This window comes from Peromyscus californicus, unplaced genomic scaffold (assembly GCF_007827085.1).
Source record: "Peromyscus californicus insignis strain IS unplaced genomic scaffold, ASM782708v3 Scaffold_3__1_contigs__length_106647218, whole genome shotgun sequence".
In the NCBI taxonomy this organism is placed as follows: Eukaryota; Metazoa; Chordata; class Mammalia; order Rodentia; family Cricetidae; genus Peromyscus; species Peromyscus californicus.
In genome coordinates this window covers 57968853-57983392 of record NW_026294551.1, presented here as the reverse complement: position 1 = coordinate 57983392, position 14540 = coordinate 57968853, and the positions used below count along the sequence as shown (strand labels likewise).

Here is a 14540-nt window from a genome sequence, read left to right as displayed (position 1 = left end):
ACCCGGTGTGTGCCTCAGGGAGGACAGTCAGAGGCCTTCCCGCTGTCCCTAGGGCTTCAGCCCAGATTGGTCCCCCAGCTGCCGTTGGTGTGGCTGCTCAGCTGCCATCTACCCATTCTCCTGCCTACCCATCTGGCCCTGACCTTTCACCTTTGCAGCTGGACTCAACTCTACATCTCTCATATCTGTGAACCAGAGAAGCCTTATTACAGCAGCAATGTCTTCCTACAATTCATTTGTGTTTGTTTTTTTTTTTTTTTTTTGGTTTTTCGAGACAGGGTTTCTCTGCATAGTTTTGGTGCCTGTCCTGGATCTTGTTCTGTAGCCCAGGCTGGCCTCGAACTCATAGAGATCCACCTGCCTCTGCCTCCCAGTGCTGGGATTAAAGGCGTGCGCCACCACCGCCCGGCTCTGTGTTTGTTATCTTATCAATAGACTATTTACATTTCTGTCAGCCTTCTTCAGAAACCTTTTGAATTCTACTGTGGCCACTTAGCTTTTGTAGCCTTTCTGAAGCTGCATATACAGAGAGATCTAGATGGATGGATTCGTAGGGTGACCTGTAATGTGTGATCTGAGAGTTATGGGTGGTTAAGATTGGAATAAAAGAACCCGTGTTCAGCTTGGGCAGGGTTACAAAGGAGAGCAGGAATGTCTGGAGAAGTGCTGTCATCAAAAGTACCACACCTTATACATTTCTTGGTATTCCATAAACCTGAAATTTCTCACCTGAAAACTCAGCTTACCAAACTCATGCAACAAGCAGATCTTTAGCTGGAAACTTGTAATAAGCTACTGAACTATAGTTATGCCATCTCACAAAAGTATTCCTAAGTGCTAAAACTATCTTGGGTAAAACTGGCCTCTGGGCCAGTCCTAAATTCCTATATAATGTGACCCTGAGCTAAAGGTTAACCGCCTATTTAACTGCTGTCTCTCTGCTTCTGTAAGCAATGTTTGATTTCTGTATGTCACAATTGAGTATTTTGCACTTAAAAACTCAAACCAACTAGAGGTTGGGCTGCTTCCCACACCAATCTGCTTGGGACAGTCTCACTAGCCATTAATAAAGACTCCATTCAACTTAATCGGGCCTCTTAGGAGTTTTTCTCTTCAGGTATCTATGGTAGTTTGAATGTAATTGGCCCCCATAAGCTCGTAGGAAGTGACATTATTGGGAGGTGTGGCCTTGCTGACGGAAGTCTGTCACTGTGGTAGCAGGTTTTGAGGTCTCTTTGGCTCAAGCTTTTACATAGTGTGGCATACAGTCCTTCCTGCTGCCTGCAAGATGTAGGACTCTCAGCTTCTTCTCCAGCACATCTGCCTGCACGCAGCCATGCTCCCCGCCATGATAATGGACTGAAACTGTAAATGAGCCACCCCAATTAAATGTTTTAATTTATAAGAGTTGCTGTGGTCATGGTGTCTCTTCACAGCAATAGAAACCCTAACTAAGACAGTACCCCATAACACATTTACACCTCTAGATTGTTTCAGGCAAAACTGTCCCAAGAGACACCTTGAAAAACAGGGACCCAGGGCACATTGGAGGCTGAGATGAGACCAGGACAACAGAGTTGTTCAGCACTATAAAGCATTTTAAAAATGATAATCATTTCTTTTTTTTTTCCTTTTTTTTTAAATTAAGAGATCTTCTATTTGTTTTAGATAATCATTTCTTTGAGGGAAACAGTTACATTATGTGAAAGGAAGGTGACATGTCCCTTGGAGTTCCTGAAAAGACTCCGAGATGGGGAAATCACAAGCCAAATCTAGCACAGATGAGATACATATAAGGAAGTAAGGAAGGTAGGGGGTGGGAGGGGAAGGTTCAGCTACAATGTGGCTCCAACTGAGGCCTCAGGTAAGCCAATAGGGAGCCTGCAGTTGGGGTAGACACACACCCAGTTGAGTGGAGAGGACTGGGCCTTTGTATTCCCATTTCATCCAGTTATCCATTGACTCTGATTTGAGCCTTCAAAGGACATGGGACCTTAGGGAAGTGAAGAAGATGAGGTGCAGGGGCTTACACCCACAGTCTTCTTCGAGGGTATGCCCTCAATGTCACTCAGGCCCACCTCTATACATTTCCACCATTGCCCACATGCCAAGCTGGGGACTAAGCCTTTACTGCATGAGCCCTTTAAGGGACATTCAGAACCAAACTGCAGCAGGAAACAGAGTCATTTCATCAGGCCATTTGTACAGCTTCATCTTGGCATGAACGCCCCATCTCCCACTTCTCGGGTGCCTAGCTGTCCCACTCACAGGCAGATGTGGGATTGACATCTGATTGCTCCAGAATTGATAAGGGAACTGTCTTGCCCCACGGACAAGACTACAAAACTGTGGAGGTGTGATGTCGGCAGTGATGGCAGAAGGGATGCCCCCATGGGCCTCCACGGCTTGAGTCCTTGCTCTGTCACATCAGCTGTGCCGCCATCACAGGACGTTCCTTACACATCTGTATCTCTGTTGTCTGGTTGCAAAGCAAGAATGAAACCAGCATCCACTATACAATCGGTGTGAGCAGTCAGCAAGGTGAGGGTCCGTCAAGAGCCGGGGAAAGTGCAGAGTTCGTATCAGCTAGTGTTATTTTTATTTGAACAGGGAGAGAGCCTCTGTGGCTTGGGGGATGAGGCAACAGAGAAACAGATGTGGCTGAAACAAGTCCTTTGACAAAGCTCTGCTCCAGAAAGCTCAGCCATGGGCTTGGAAGTCCTTCCTGTGCTGTGGAGGGAGTGTGGTGGACCCTGTACAAGATGACCATGTCCTACTCCCCAGTGCCCATGAATTGGGCTCTTTATGTGTTCCACATGGCTGACAGATGTGGCTAAGTAAAAGATCCTGATATGAGGACTAACTTACTCTATTTTGTGCACTTCTGTAACAGAATACCCATGACTGGGAGAGAGAGAGAGAGAGACAGACAGACAGACACACACACACACACATACACACACGCGCGCGCGCACACACACACACACACACACACGTAGCACGAATCTTAGAAGGTCTTATTAATAAAAACAAACCCAGGGCCAGATATTGGGGTGAATGCTGGAAGATCAGAGAAGCAGAACAAGCCACAGCTACCTCACCTTGCTAATTCCTCAGCTGATCCTGTTTCCTCAGACTGGAAACCTCTGTGTCTTCATCCGAATGGATCTCAGCTGAACTGCTGCTAGAAGCCTAAAAGCTTAACCAGCTGTAGTTCCTCATCCTCACGCTTTAAATACCTTTCTGCCTCCTGCCATTACTTCCTGGGGTTAAAGGCGTGAGTCACCATGCTTGGCTGTTTCCAGTGTGGCCTTGAACTCACAGAGATCCAGGCAGATCTCTGCCTCTGAAATGCTAGGATTAAAGGTGTGTGCTACCACTGCCTAACCTCTATGTTTAAAATTGTGGCTGTTCTGTTCTCTGACCCCAGATAAGTTTATTAGAGTGCACAAATATTTTGGGGAACACAATACCACCACACACACACACACACAAAGTCAAACAGACGGACAGACAGACAGACAGACAGACAGACACACACACACACACACACACACACACACACACACACACACACACGGGAGGGGGGGGTGCTGGCCAGGCAAGAAGATGGTCATGAGTTCGTGGCCCTTCTCAGCTATATAGTAAGTTAAAAGCCAGGCTTTATAGTGAGACCCTCCCTGCAGCAAAACATAATAATTATTTTATTTTTCACAGTACTGGGGGCTGGAAAATTCTGAGATCAGTGACCCCTCTGACAACAAGAATTCTTCTTGCATCATCCCATGGTGGAAAGCAGAATGCCAAGAGGCAGTGAACTTTAGTGTAAGAGAACTAAATTTATCCTTTCGTAAGGAACCTACTGTTGGGATGACTGTATACATCTACTCACGAAGGTGAAGATGGGGCCTCTTAACTAAGTTTTGTGCCTTTCCAACTTCCATGTAGGAGATGGATGGATGGGGAGACAGGACTCCTCTTGGTTCTTGGGTGGATGGAACTTCCTGCAGCAAGATACTGTGCTGCTGTGACAGTTCAGGTTCACCTGCTTTTGGTTGACGGTGTTCCATGGTGCCAAGGTGGCTTGTTCAACAAAGAGCTTCAGATCCACTCTTGGAGACCGGAAGAGCAGGTGGCAAAGACCACCCTGATGTCACCTTTAAAGATACCAGTGCATCTTTGTCAGATTTCAGACATGCCTACAATTGAAAAGGTTCCCCCAGGCATTCTGTAGCCAAACTTCAGTGCATCATAAAAGGCACAAAGAGGGACAGAGATCATGCATCTTAGCATCAGCCACCACTGAGGTACCCCCGACACTGCCCCCAGTGAGAGTCTAGTGTAGTCACAGGACTGGGGGGAAGAAGGTGTGAGAACACTGTACTCTGCTCCTTGTAAGTTTATCATCTTCCACATGCCAGCTGGATTGGTTTTTGGTTTGTTTGGTTTTGGGTTTTTTTTTTTTTTTTTTTTTTTTGCTTCAAAACAGCAAATCATTGTTAAGCATCCCAAACAAAGAGCTGTCATCCAGAGTCTTGAAACTATGACTGACAAGGCAAAAAACAGGATTGGAGTCACTATCACACAATGCTTCCCCCACCCCACCCACCCACACTTTTACCTGTACTTGAAACTAAGGCAGCCAACTCCAAGTCCACAGCACAAGCTCAAGATCTAAGTTTCGTTCACTCTGATTTTCCACCTGCTGGTACTTTGCAGCAGGTGTCCTCATCCACCAGCTGGCCCCACCATCTGCAGCATCACCCAGGAATCTGCTAGAGAAGAAACTTCTTGAGCCTCACTCCAAGCCCACTGGATCAGAGTCTGGGGTGAAGGGAAAGCAGAGGAGACACCATCAAGGTGGCACCCTGAACTGCACCACGTTTCTGTTCGCAGTGAGACGCCAAACTGAGGACAGAGTGCACGGGAGCTGGAAAAGCAAAGGGTGAAGAAACTCATCTTCCCGGGGAGAAGAAAACAGGCCCAACCACTCCCGAGCCTGGAAATCCGGAGGGCCCAAAGTTGGCTTCACACATACCATTTTTTTAGCCCACTTAAAAATATAGACGCTCAGCCTCTCCTACAAATGATCTCATGACCGGGCACTCCCTGAGACTACATTTCACAGGGAAACAATCACCAGGGCTGGAAATTTCTTGATCTGATGGAGCAAGGGTCTCTCTTACTCAGGGCACCTACCTTGTCTCTTTGTGCCATACCCATAGTCAGCAACCACCTGGGAAGGCAGGTGGGATCAAAGCCTTCACTAGTTTGTTTTGATTTTAGAATCAGGGAGGGTCTTGTGTGGCTCAGGTTGGCCTTGAACTACCTAGCCAAGGCTGACCTTGAATTCCTCATCTTCTCACTTTCCCTTCCCAAGTGCCTGGACTACAAGGGTGTATACACCGTCATGCTTGGCTTGAGACAAGGCAGCATTTTGACAATTGTAGCCTTACACAGCAAAAGGAAATATGAGAACACTGTCCTTCTACATCCTGGTTCTATTATTCATACCCAAGGCTGTGTGCACTCAACATTATGATGGCCCTGCTCCAGGGTTCATCTCTCTCTCCATTTAGTTTGTAAATTCTATGAGAACAGAGACCAAGATGATCTTAACATTGATACCTTTAGCTGAGTACCTGGCTCTTCACAAGGACCAGTAAACATAAGAAAGTCAGGCAGGCAGGAAAAAAGGGGGTTGGCTAATAGAACACAGTATCTCTGATCCTGGACCATGAGGCCTCCAAGTCCCTCTCAATTCGACACCGTAAACAACTATACTACATCACTCCTCCTTAAATTCACCCCTGAATGGTCCAGGGAAGATGGAGAAGCCCTTGGTTTTCTGGCAGGAGCCAACCCTAGCAGAAAAGAGTAAGAGGAGAGAGGCTGTTGTTGGCCCACAGAATACAGGTTCTCCCAAAGCTGCTCCGGGAACTGGTCACAGGTTACTGGCTGGGGTCACAGGGAAGAAGTTGACTTAGAAGATTTGCGGAGCTGTCACCAGGGCAGCTCCTGAAAACGAAGCCCAGGCTGGTAGGAACTCTTCCCTGGGCAGCTCAGCTGCGAACCAGCTGGACTTAGCCAGTGCTCACCTCCCTCAGGAATCTCAGCCCCTGGCAAACATGGGTGCACATTGCCACCCAGTGGTCATGATTGGTAACAGGACAAGGTTAAAGAGGTGCCAGGACCCACAATGTCCAGGGAATGGATGCGTGGGAAGATAACAACTGGAATTATTTTATTTAGCTTTTTGTCAGCTAACCAAAACACACATTCATATTTTTGCGTATAAAGTACTGTGGGAAACTCAGTGCAGAAAGAGGAGACTCAAAACCTTTAAAGATGCTACCATGTACTCCTGGCCAAGACAGAACGGCCAGCTTAGGAATTCAGCTCAGACCCCGGGGATCCTACCCAGATGTTTGACCAGCTGGTCACAGAAGTCCCCTCCAGTCAATTACTTTTCTTGATGTTTCTAATCAACAGTGTTATATATGTGACGCTGTAAGCTTTTACATTTAATATTAGCTCATAACTCAGGAGCCTCAACCAGATGTTTGGGGTGAGAAAGAAATGGATGACTTATCAGGAGATTGAACCCAGGCCACTGGCTGCTCTCCAGGCACTCTGCCAGCTGAGCTGCAAAGCAGAGCGGCTGCTGCCCACTCTCTCCAGCGACGGTGGGAGGAGGGGAGAGAGAGGGGCAGGAGACCAGTGTATCGCTGCATGCAAGGGAATCCGGGCAATGCTTCCTTATAAAGTGGGAATCTTGTGCTCTTTTAAGTCTGTAGTGATCGGGACTTCGGATGTTTTGGGTGTGTCCTCCCCTGCTTATGATTTTGTGTAGGAAGGGGACATTGTGACGGAGAGGACACTGAAATATATGACCAAGAGAAGGTTCTGAACTGGCAGAGGGGTTGACTGTCACAGACAAGGTGAGCTCATGCCTTAAAGGTGCTGACTTAGAGGCTGGACAAAGGCTCAGCAGCTAAATGTAACCATAGGATGGGATGCGACATGAGGACCTGCATTCAGGTCTTCAGCACCCACGTAAAAGCTGGGCACGCCAACACACATTTCTGTAACTCCGACACTAGGAGCCAGGGGAAGGGAGGGCAAAGGCAGGCAGATCCCACGGGCCCACTGGCTAGCTAGTCTAGCCAAAAATAGCAAGGTCTAGGTTCAGTGGCAGATCCCGTTGTAAAAATTAATAAGTAGAAAAATTTTTTTTTGATTAAGGAAAACATCCCAACATCAACCTCTGGCTGCCACATGCACCTGCACACTTGCACATGTGTGTGCACAAACACACACATACATATGCACAAAGATACTGACTTGATCCAGGCATGATCAGACCTGTAAGCCCTAGCACCTTGGATGCTGAGACAGGAGGATCACTACAAGACAGAGGCCAGCCTAGGCTAAATAGTAAGTTCAAGTCCAGCCAGTGAGACAAAGTGAGTCTGTCTCAAACAAACAAATAAACACACTGTCATTTCTTATGTCTCTGCTGCAAACTGCAAAAATATACAAAGTAGGATTTCAGCTGATTATGGCAAAGCTAATACCTGGAAGAAGCCAAGGGCCTTCCAGAGGTCAAGCTGAGGCTCAAGGAGGCTTGGTGATTTTTGGCTTTTGATTATCAGCCGTTTCCTGCTATGAGTTTCTTGTGTGCTACTGTAACTTTTCCACCATTTATCAGGCACCATATCCCCTCTACTAAAGGAATATTTAGATAACCTTCTGCGCTGACAGCTATGTACAGCCAGAACCCCAGTTCAAGCTTCCCTGTAATTATCGTCATTGGCAGCATCTGGCCAGGTCCATCCCCAGATGGAGGAAAGTACCTTATCAGAGATACCTCTGTATTCTCTAAGAACAGACTTAAGTGTCCAGACTACCTGTTTGAGAAGGCCTGGAGGATGTGCCAATTAAGCTTAACTTCCTCCTTTCCCAAATCTTACCTCCAGTTCCAGATTTCCCTTCAACTATCACTAGAGGCATCTAGCTGTACACAGGTTGCCTAGCAACTGACCATACATTCCCCAACCCTGCAGAAAAATGGCAGATAGTTTGAACAGATAGGAGCTACAGGAAAAAAGAAGGCAGTTTTATTTTTCTCCCATTGATCTAGCAACTTATAGATTCTTAACATTTTGTACCAAACACATTTAAGATTATAGTTGAGCACATAAGATCCCTCTTCTTAGATATTACCCAAATTGGGCCTTTAGTTAATTCATTTCTCCATTAGTCACTTCCCTTTTGGGTTGCAAATGATAATTAACAATTACTGCCCCTCTATGTGATTCTTATCACCCCTCCATTTGACTCTGGAAGCCTGGCTTTGCACTGCCAAGGGATTACTGCTTATAAGTGTATATATATTGGGACTCCCAGGACATGGGAGGACGGAGGAGAGAAAAAGAGAATGGAAGAACTAGATGAGTAAGAACTTGAGAGGAACAAACTGAGACAGGAGGATGAAGAAGAAGATTTGGAAGAATAAATGACTGGACTAAGAGCTTGGTGTGCTGAGATTCTATTTCCTGAAAATAGTCCTCACCATTTGTAGTTTCTCTCCTGAGCCCCTGGGATGTGTAATATTAAGGCTGGTTCCTCTAATGTTATACAAGATGTCTCACCTGAGGACTGAGGCCCACCCTCTGCAGGAGTGAGACAGACTACAGAGAGAAAAGAAGTCTTCTGGGTTTTGCTTTCTGAAACCCAAGCTTCCAGGGGAATGAGGGTGACATGACATATGGGTGAAAATTCAGGAAGGACCAAAGGTAGTTCTGCCCTCCTGCACCCCTCTAGAAAACACACCAATTCTTAGAGCAGCGAGCAGAAATTGGTTGAGTCTTGTGCTTAGAATCTTTCTTTGCTTAGAATCCTGGGGAAGGGGCATCTGGAGAGAGGGCTCAGTAGTTCACAACACTTACTGCTCTTGTACAGTATCAGAGTTCAGTCCACTGCACCCACATTAGGCAGCTTACAGTTACCCATAACTCCAATTTCAGGGGATTTGATGTCCTCTTCTAGGCTCTCCAGGCACTAAACAAATGTGGTGGCATATACATACACACACACACACACACACACACATTGATTTCTTTAGGTAGGTTTCTATTGCTGTGATAAAAGGGCATAACAAATAGCAGCTTGGAGAAGTTGGCAAAGATTATTTCAGTTTACAGTTTATAGTTCTTCATGAAAGGAAATCAGGGCAGGAACTCAAGGCAGGAGCCTAGAGGCAAGAACAGAAGCAGAGGCCGTGGAGGAGTGCTGTTTAGTGGCTTGCTTCCCCTAGCTTGCTCAGCCTGCTTTCTTATACCACCCAAGACCACCTCTCCAGGGGAGGCACCACCCACAGTGGATTAGGCCCTTCTCCATCAATCATTATTCAAGAAAATACCCCTACAGACTTGCCTACAGCCCAGTCTGATGGAGGCAATTCCCCAGTTAAAGTTCCCTTTTCCTAGAAGAAGCTAGCTAGTGTCACACAGAAATGAACCAGCACACACATGGACACACATACATGGACACACACAAGCAATCACACACACACAAAAATCAAACGAATAAGTCCTTCAAACAAGAAAAGAAATCATTTCCTGGGAAGGGAGCGTGCCTGGGCCAGGCAAGGCTGCTGCTGGGTCTGGCCTGGTGGAACCCAGTGATCCTGTAGGAGTTAAGCCCTGGGGAGAACTTAGCAAAACTCCTGGTACAAAAAGTGCTGGAAAACCCGCAGTTATTTCTGCTTTTTCAGGTGGCTGAAGTGTTAGGAGCTTTGACAATGGCCAGTTCCCTCTGGTGTGAAAATATCCAGCAAAGGGTGACCAGCGCAGGACCTGCTCCCCCTTTCTGTCCCTTCTCATGCCGAGCATAGTGTCCCAATGCCAGGCACAGTGACAGTAAACGGTTAACTGGGCTGGGTTATAGCATCAGCTAGTTCCTTCTGCATTGAATCCAGCTGTCTCTCTGAGTGTGTGCTAGGCAGAGCATGTGGCCCTCTGTTGTGTGGATGAGGCTGACAGGAGATACTTAACAAGAAAAAAAAGAAGATCCCTTCCCATAGAGAAAGAAAGACTACTGCCGCACATGGCGTTAGGCCTGAGCTCCCAAGATTCCCTGGCCTCCAGCCTGCCAGCCTACCCTGCAGGTTTTGAGTTTGCCAGCCTGCCCTTCAGGTTGTGGACTTACCCAGTTCTGTGTTAGTGGGAGCCAGTTACTATATATCTTCTTATCTCCTTTTTCTCCAGAGAGGCCTGCCTCATAGCAAGGTAATTCAATTCCACAGGAACAGAATCTGAATGAAGCTTTGGTATGCGGACTTGAAAGGGGCACATTCACTCTGTATGTAGAGGATACAGAGGATGGGAGCACATTAGCATGGAAAATGAGGAGTGTTGGGATCCAGGGGTCTGAGATGTCCATCATCTTGGTCAGAATACCCTGGGCTCCCCCGTCTGCACAGTGCTTGAGGTCTGTCACTTTACTCTGGGATCCTAACCCAGGCACAGGGCACAGGTCTCCCAACTTTGACTATTGTCTGCTGTCCCTCAGCTCCATCTGTCCCAGGGCTTAAAGGGACTCAGTTCTTCTCTGCCTTTCCAGCAGAGATGTTTTGTCTGTCTGGATAATCCTTTCTTCTTCCCAGCTGATGGTTTTGGAACAGAAGCAAAGAAGACTCCAGGGCTTTGTTTGCCTTCAGCTCCACCGAACCCCTCCTCCAAGACATCTAAGTAGCTCTGGCTTGCAGCTTGGAGTGAAGGAAGGAAGCGAAAGAAGATGCATCATTGGTCACTCTTCTATTTCTGTAATAAAATACCAGACTGACAGCACAAACATCTGAGAGATCACATCTCATGCAGCAAGCAGGAAACCAAGACCGATAACTGGGAATGGGACATGCTTTGAAACCTCTCAGCCTGCCCCCAGTGACATACTTCTTCCAGAAAGCGGAACCTCCTAAAATGTTCCAACAGCCACCAACTTTGGACCAAATCATTCAAATGCTCAAGACTATAGGGAACATCTCATTCAAATCACCATAGACGATTAAATCTATCTTCAAACTGCACACCTCATGTTATGGAAGATGCACTAAAGTAGGTTGTTGGGTGGAGAGAGAAATGGATAGACAATAGGGGTGTGTGTGTGTGTGTGTGTGTGTGTGTGTGTGTGTGTGTGTGTGTGTGTGTGTGTGTGTGTAGTGTGGGGACTAAGCACTTGGTTGGGTATTTATTGAACAGTTGAAGGTTCTCATTATGCTTTGGTTGAGGGGAGATGGTATGGTTCATATTTGCCGGCCTTTTAAACTATGCCTACGATGGGTGAAAATTAGAAGAGGGTCACCTGTGCCCCGCCAGAGCAAACTGGGCATGTGACTCCTACTCACCTGTACCAAACCTCAGTTCCAGTTAGGGCAGTGGTATGTTTCTGTCCTGCCACTCTGTAGACACTGGAGCCTGTGCAAAAAGCTACGTTGGTGAGTATGGGTAATGGGTGTCCTGAGCACCCCTAAAAACATTGAGCTGGGAGACTCTTACTTGCAGCTTGTGGATAGCTCCTCACCCCTCAATTCTGGAGGATGATCACAATGACTGGCTTGCCTAGAGCATGGGGGTGGTGGTGGTTAGGTCCCAGACATACACAGTAGAGGGTAGAGAGGCAAGGTTAGAGGTGAAGTGAGACTCTAGAACAGGGATAGGGGGCTAGCTACCAAGTAGATGGTCAGCTAGGGATAGGTTCAGATAGCCATGTTGGGGGTGGGGTGGGGAACAGGTGTGGTATTCAAGAGGGGTTCTGGCCCAAAGAGCTAAGAGAAGGTGAGGCCATAGTATACCTAGAGCCATTTACCTCTCTCCAGGCCACCACACCTATTCCAACTCCCACTCCTGATACAGAACTAACAAATGTGTGTGTGTGTGTGTGTGTGTGTGTGTGTGTGTGTGTGTGTGTGTGTGTGTGTGTGTATGTATAAAACTAGGTTATAAACGATGTATTTGTGATTTGTACATGTGAAATTATTCCCATATCAGAGTAAATTGGCCACATAATTTTTCTATCTTTGTTGGTGCTCATGGGTAATCAAAGGGCACCAAGAAAGTCTGGCCTCTTCTACTTCAAAGGCTGCTTCACTGCTTAACCTGAATACATAGTTCTCTGATCACAAGTGGAGTCTATTTAACTCTTCTTTGATGCTAGGTGAAGGCTATCCAAGATTTGCTTTGAGTTCTGGGTTTAATCCTCCAGAAGCACTGTGGTTCCACTCCAACTTCTTGGAAACTGGCTACCATGAAAAGCTCAGCCTGACCACCGAATAAGGACAGTCTGCATGGATGTAGAAGCTACTTAGAGAATAATGGCACCCCAGCCCACAGTCAACACCAAGGCATCCATGTTGGACATGCCACTCCCCACTGAACACTCTAAAAGAAACCTCAAGTTGCAGAGACAAGTCATCCTTTGAGCACACCCCTACATGAGCTACAAAGGGGTTAAAAGTGATTCCAAGCCACTGGGTTTAAGGTAGTCTCTCTATAGGACAGTGAACAACCAAGAGTTTCAAAGTAAAGGGAAGTGATTAGATTATATTAATTCACAGTTTCATTGGGTTCTGAAAGCCCATGGCCTCAGTTTCCACTTCCCCAGCATCCCTGACAGCCATGCTCTCTCCACTTCCTCAGTTTCCACTTTCCAGCAGCCTCAACAGCCAGGCCCTGCACTTCAGCAAGTCAGGAGACAAATTTGTACTTCCGATCCCATCATGTATCCTTTCATAGATGCCAGTGAGTGAGTGATTTGACGGAGTGATTCTTCATCCTATCAAATTGACAATATTGACCATGATGAGCCACGTTTATAGTCAAAACCCATGTCTCAGGATGGAGAAACACCTCAAGAGAGTAAAGCATTTGCTACTTAAATATTCGGACCTGAGTCTGAATGCCTAAAAGCCCTGTGAAGTCAGACACAGTTGTAGGCATGTTATGTATGGTAGGAAGACTGATCTATGTGGTAGCCATATATTTAGTTTTGAAGGAGTGACTTTATTAAGTCCAGCAAGCCAAAGAAAAAGAATAAATAAACGAGAGAGAGAGAGAGAGAGAGAGAGAGAGAGAGAGAGAGAGAGAGAGAGAGAGAGAGAGAACAAAAATACAAATTGGGTACTCAAAACATCCAGCAGAAATCAACTGGGGAAGCTCCCTTTGAAGCAGTCAGCTAGAGTTTTCAACCAAGTGTTCAGGGCCCCAGCTTTACCTGAGTAGAGGTCTCTGAACACAAGACTACAACAGCTTGCAGCTGTGAGCTGCAGCTTCTGCTCCTGGTGACAATCCTTCCTATATTTTTAAGTATGTTCAGTTTGGGAATATCTGACAGATATGTGTCTAAGACACCAATAACAGAGGGCTCCACTTTTTTTTTTTGTCTAGGGGATTTAGTATGAAGATTCCTCTACATGGATTTTTATTGTACTTCCTAATACATTTAATTAAAAAAAAAAGAATTGTGCCAGATGTGGTGGTATACACCTTTAATCCCAGCACTCAGGATGCAGAGGTTAGTGGATCTCTGAATTCTAGGCCAGTCTGATCTAAATAGAGAGTTCCAAGACAGCCAAGGCTACATAGAGAGACCCTGTCTCAAAAACTAAAAAAAAAAGAACTTGTGATTGTTTATTTTTAATATTTGTGGGAGTGGTGTCAAGAAAAAAAATTTAAAATGGAGTACCATTGGCTTGGGGACTTTAAAATGGAGTAGTCAATGTTCTTGAACTCTAAGCACCTATCTAGTCCCAGCATAAAAACAAGCGTGTGTGTGCTCACACAGAACTGGGAAAGGGTCTCATGTAGTTCAAGGTTCACCATGATTGTGTGGCTTCAGACTAAGAGCCACCTGACACCACTTCCAGCATCTGGCCATGTTATTGAGTGATCTAATTCTAAGTATCTCCCAAAGCTTCTCTCTCTCTCTCTCCCTATCACTCCCCCCCACCCCCCCCGCCCCAGTGCTGGGATTAAAGGCGTGTGCCACCGCCGCCCGGCCAAAGCTTATTCTCTTAACCCCTATTCTTGCTTTTCTCACCCCCAAACAAAGAATATCATCTGAAATGTGTTCCTATGATTCACAGTGCAAATCAAATTAGCCAGATGTAGCTCCCATGCGATCTTCACGATCATTATAAGCAAGAACAATGCGAAGCTCTGAGTGCTTTGGTCGAAGGACACAGCTCCTAACATCAGAGGATGAACTGAAAAGGCTCACTCACTTCCCAGTACTGCTTTTCGGTACAAGCACTCCCAGAAGTCCCGCCTCCAGCAAATGACAGTATCCGGAAAAGATCAACCCTGGGAAAGCCGGAAGAGGTCCGGGGCGGAGCCTCCGGCGACTCTCTAGCTTCCGCTTACTCTATGTCCGCCTCGATTGACAGGCTCCGAGTTCCAAGAGTCCTTGCAATTGGATGAAGCTCCTTGCGTGGGCGGGCCTCCTGTGGAGCCGCGCGCTGATAGGCCGGTCCCGCCATG

At 46.6% G+C, this 14540-nt stretch overlaps 1 long non-coding RNA gene across 5 annotated transcripts; it reads right to left on the bottom strand.

The window, feature by feature from the left end:
• Nucleotides 1-248: 248 nt before the first annotated feature.
• LOC128121874 (uncharacterized) lies at nt 249-14535 on the bottom strand. 5 transcript variants are annotated; one of them, XR_008222279.1, is made up of 4 exons: nt 14285-14535; nt 10213-10771; nt 4622-4824; nt 249-4157 (listed from the first exon to the last, which is right to left on the bottom strand). It is a non-coding gene; the product is annotated as an uncharacterized LOC128121874 (long non-coding RNA). The 5 variants fall into 5 exon arrangements; XR_008222283.1 differs by having other exon boundaries at nt 4622-4775; XR_008222281.1 differs by having other exon boundaries at nt 4622-4772.
• Between the last annotated feature and the right edge of the window lie 5 nt (nt 14536-14540).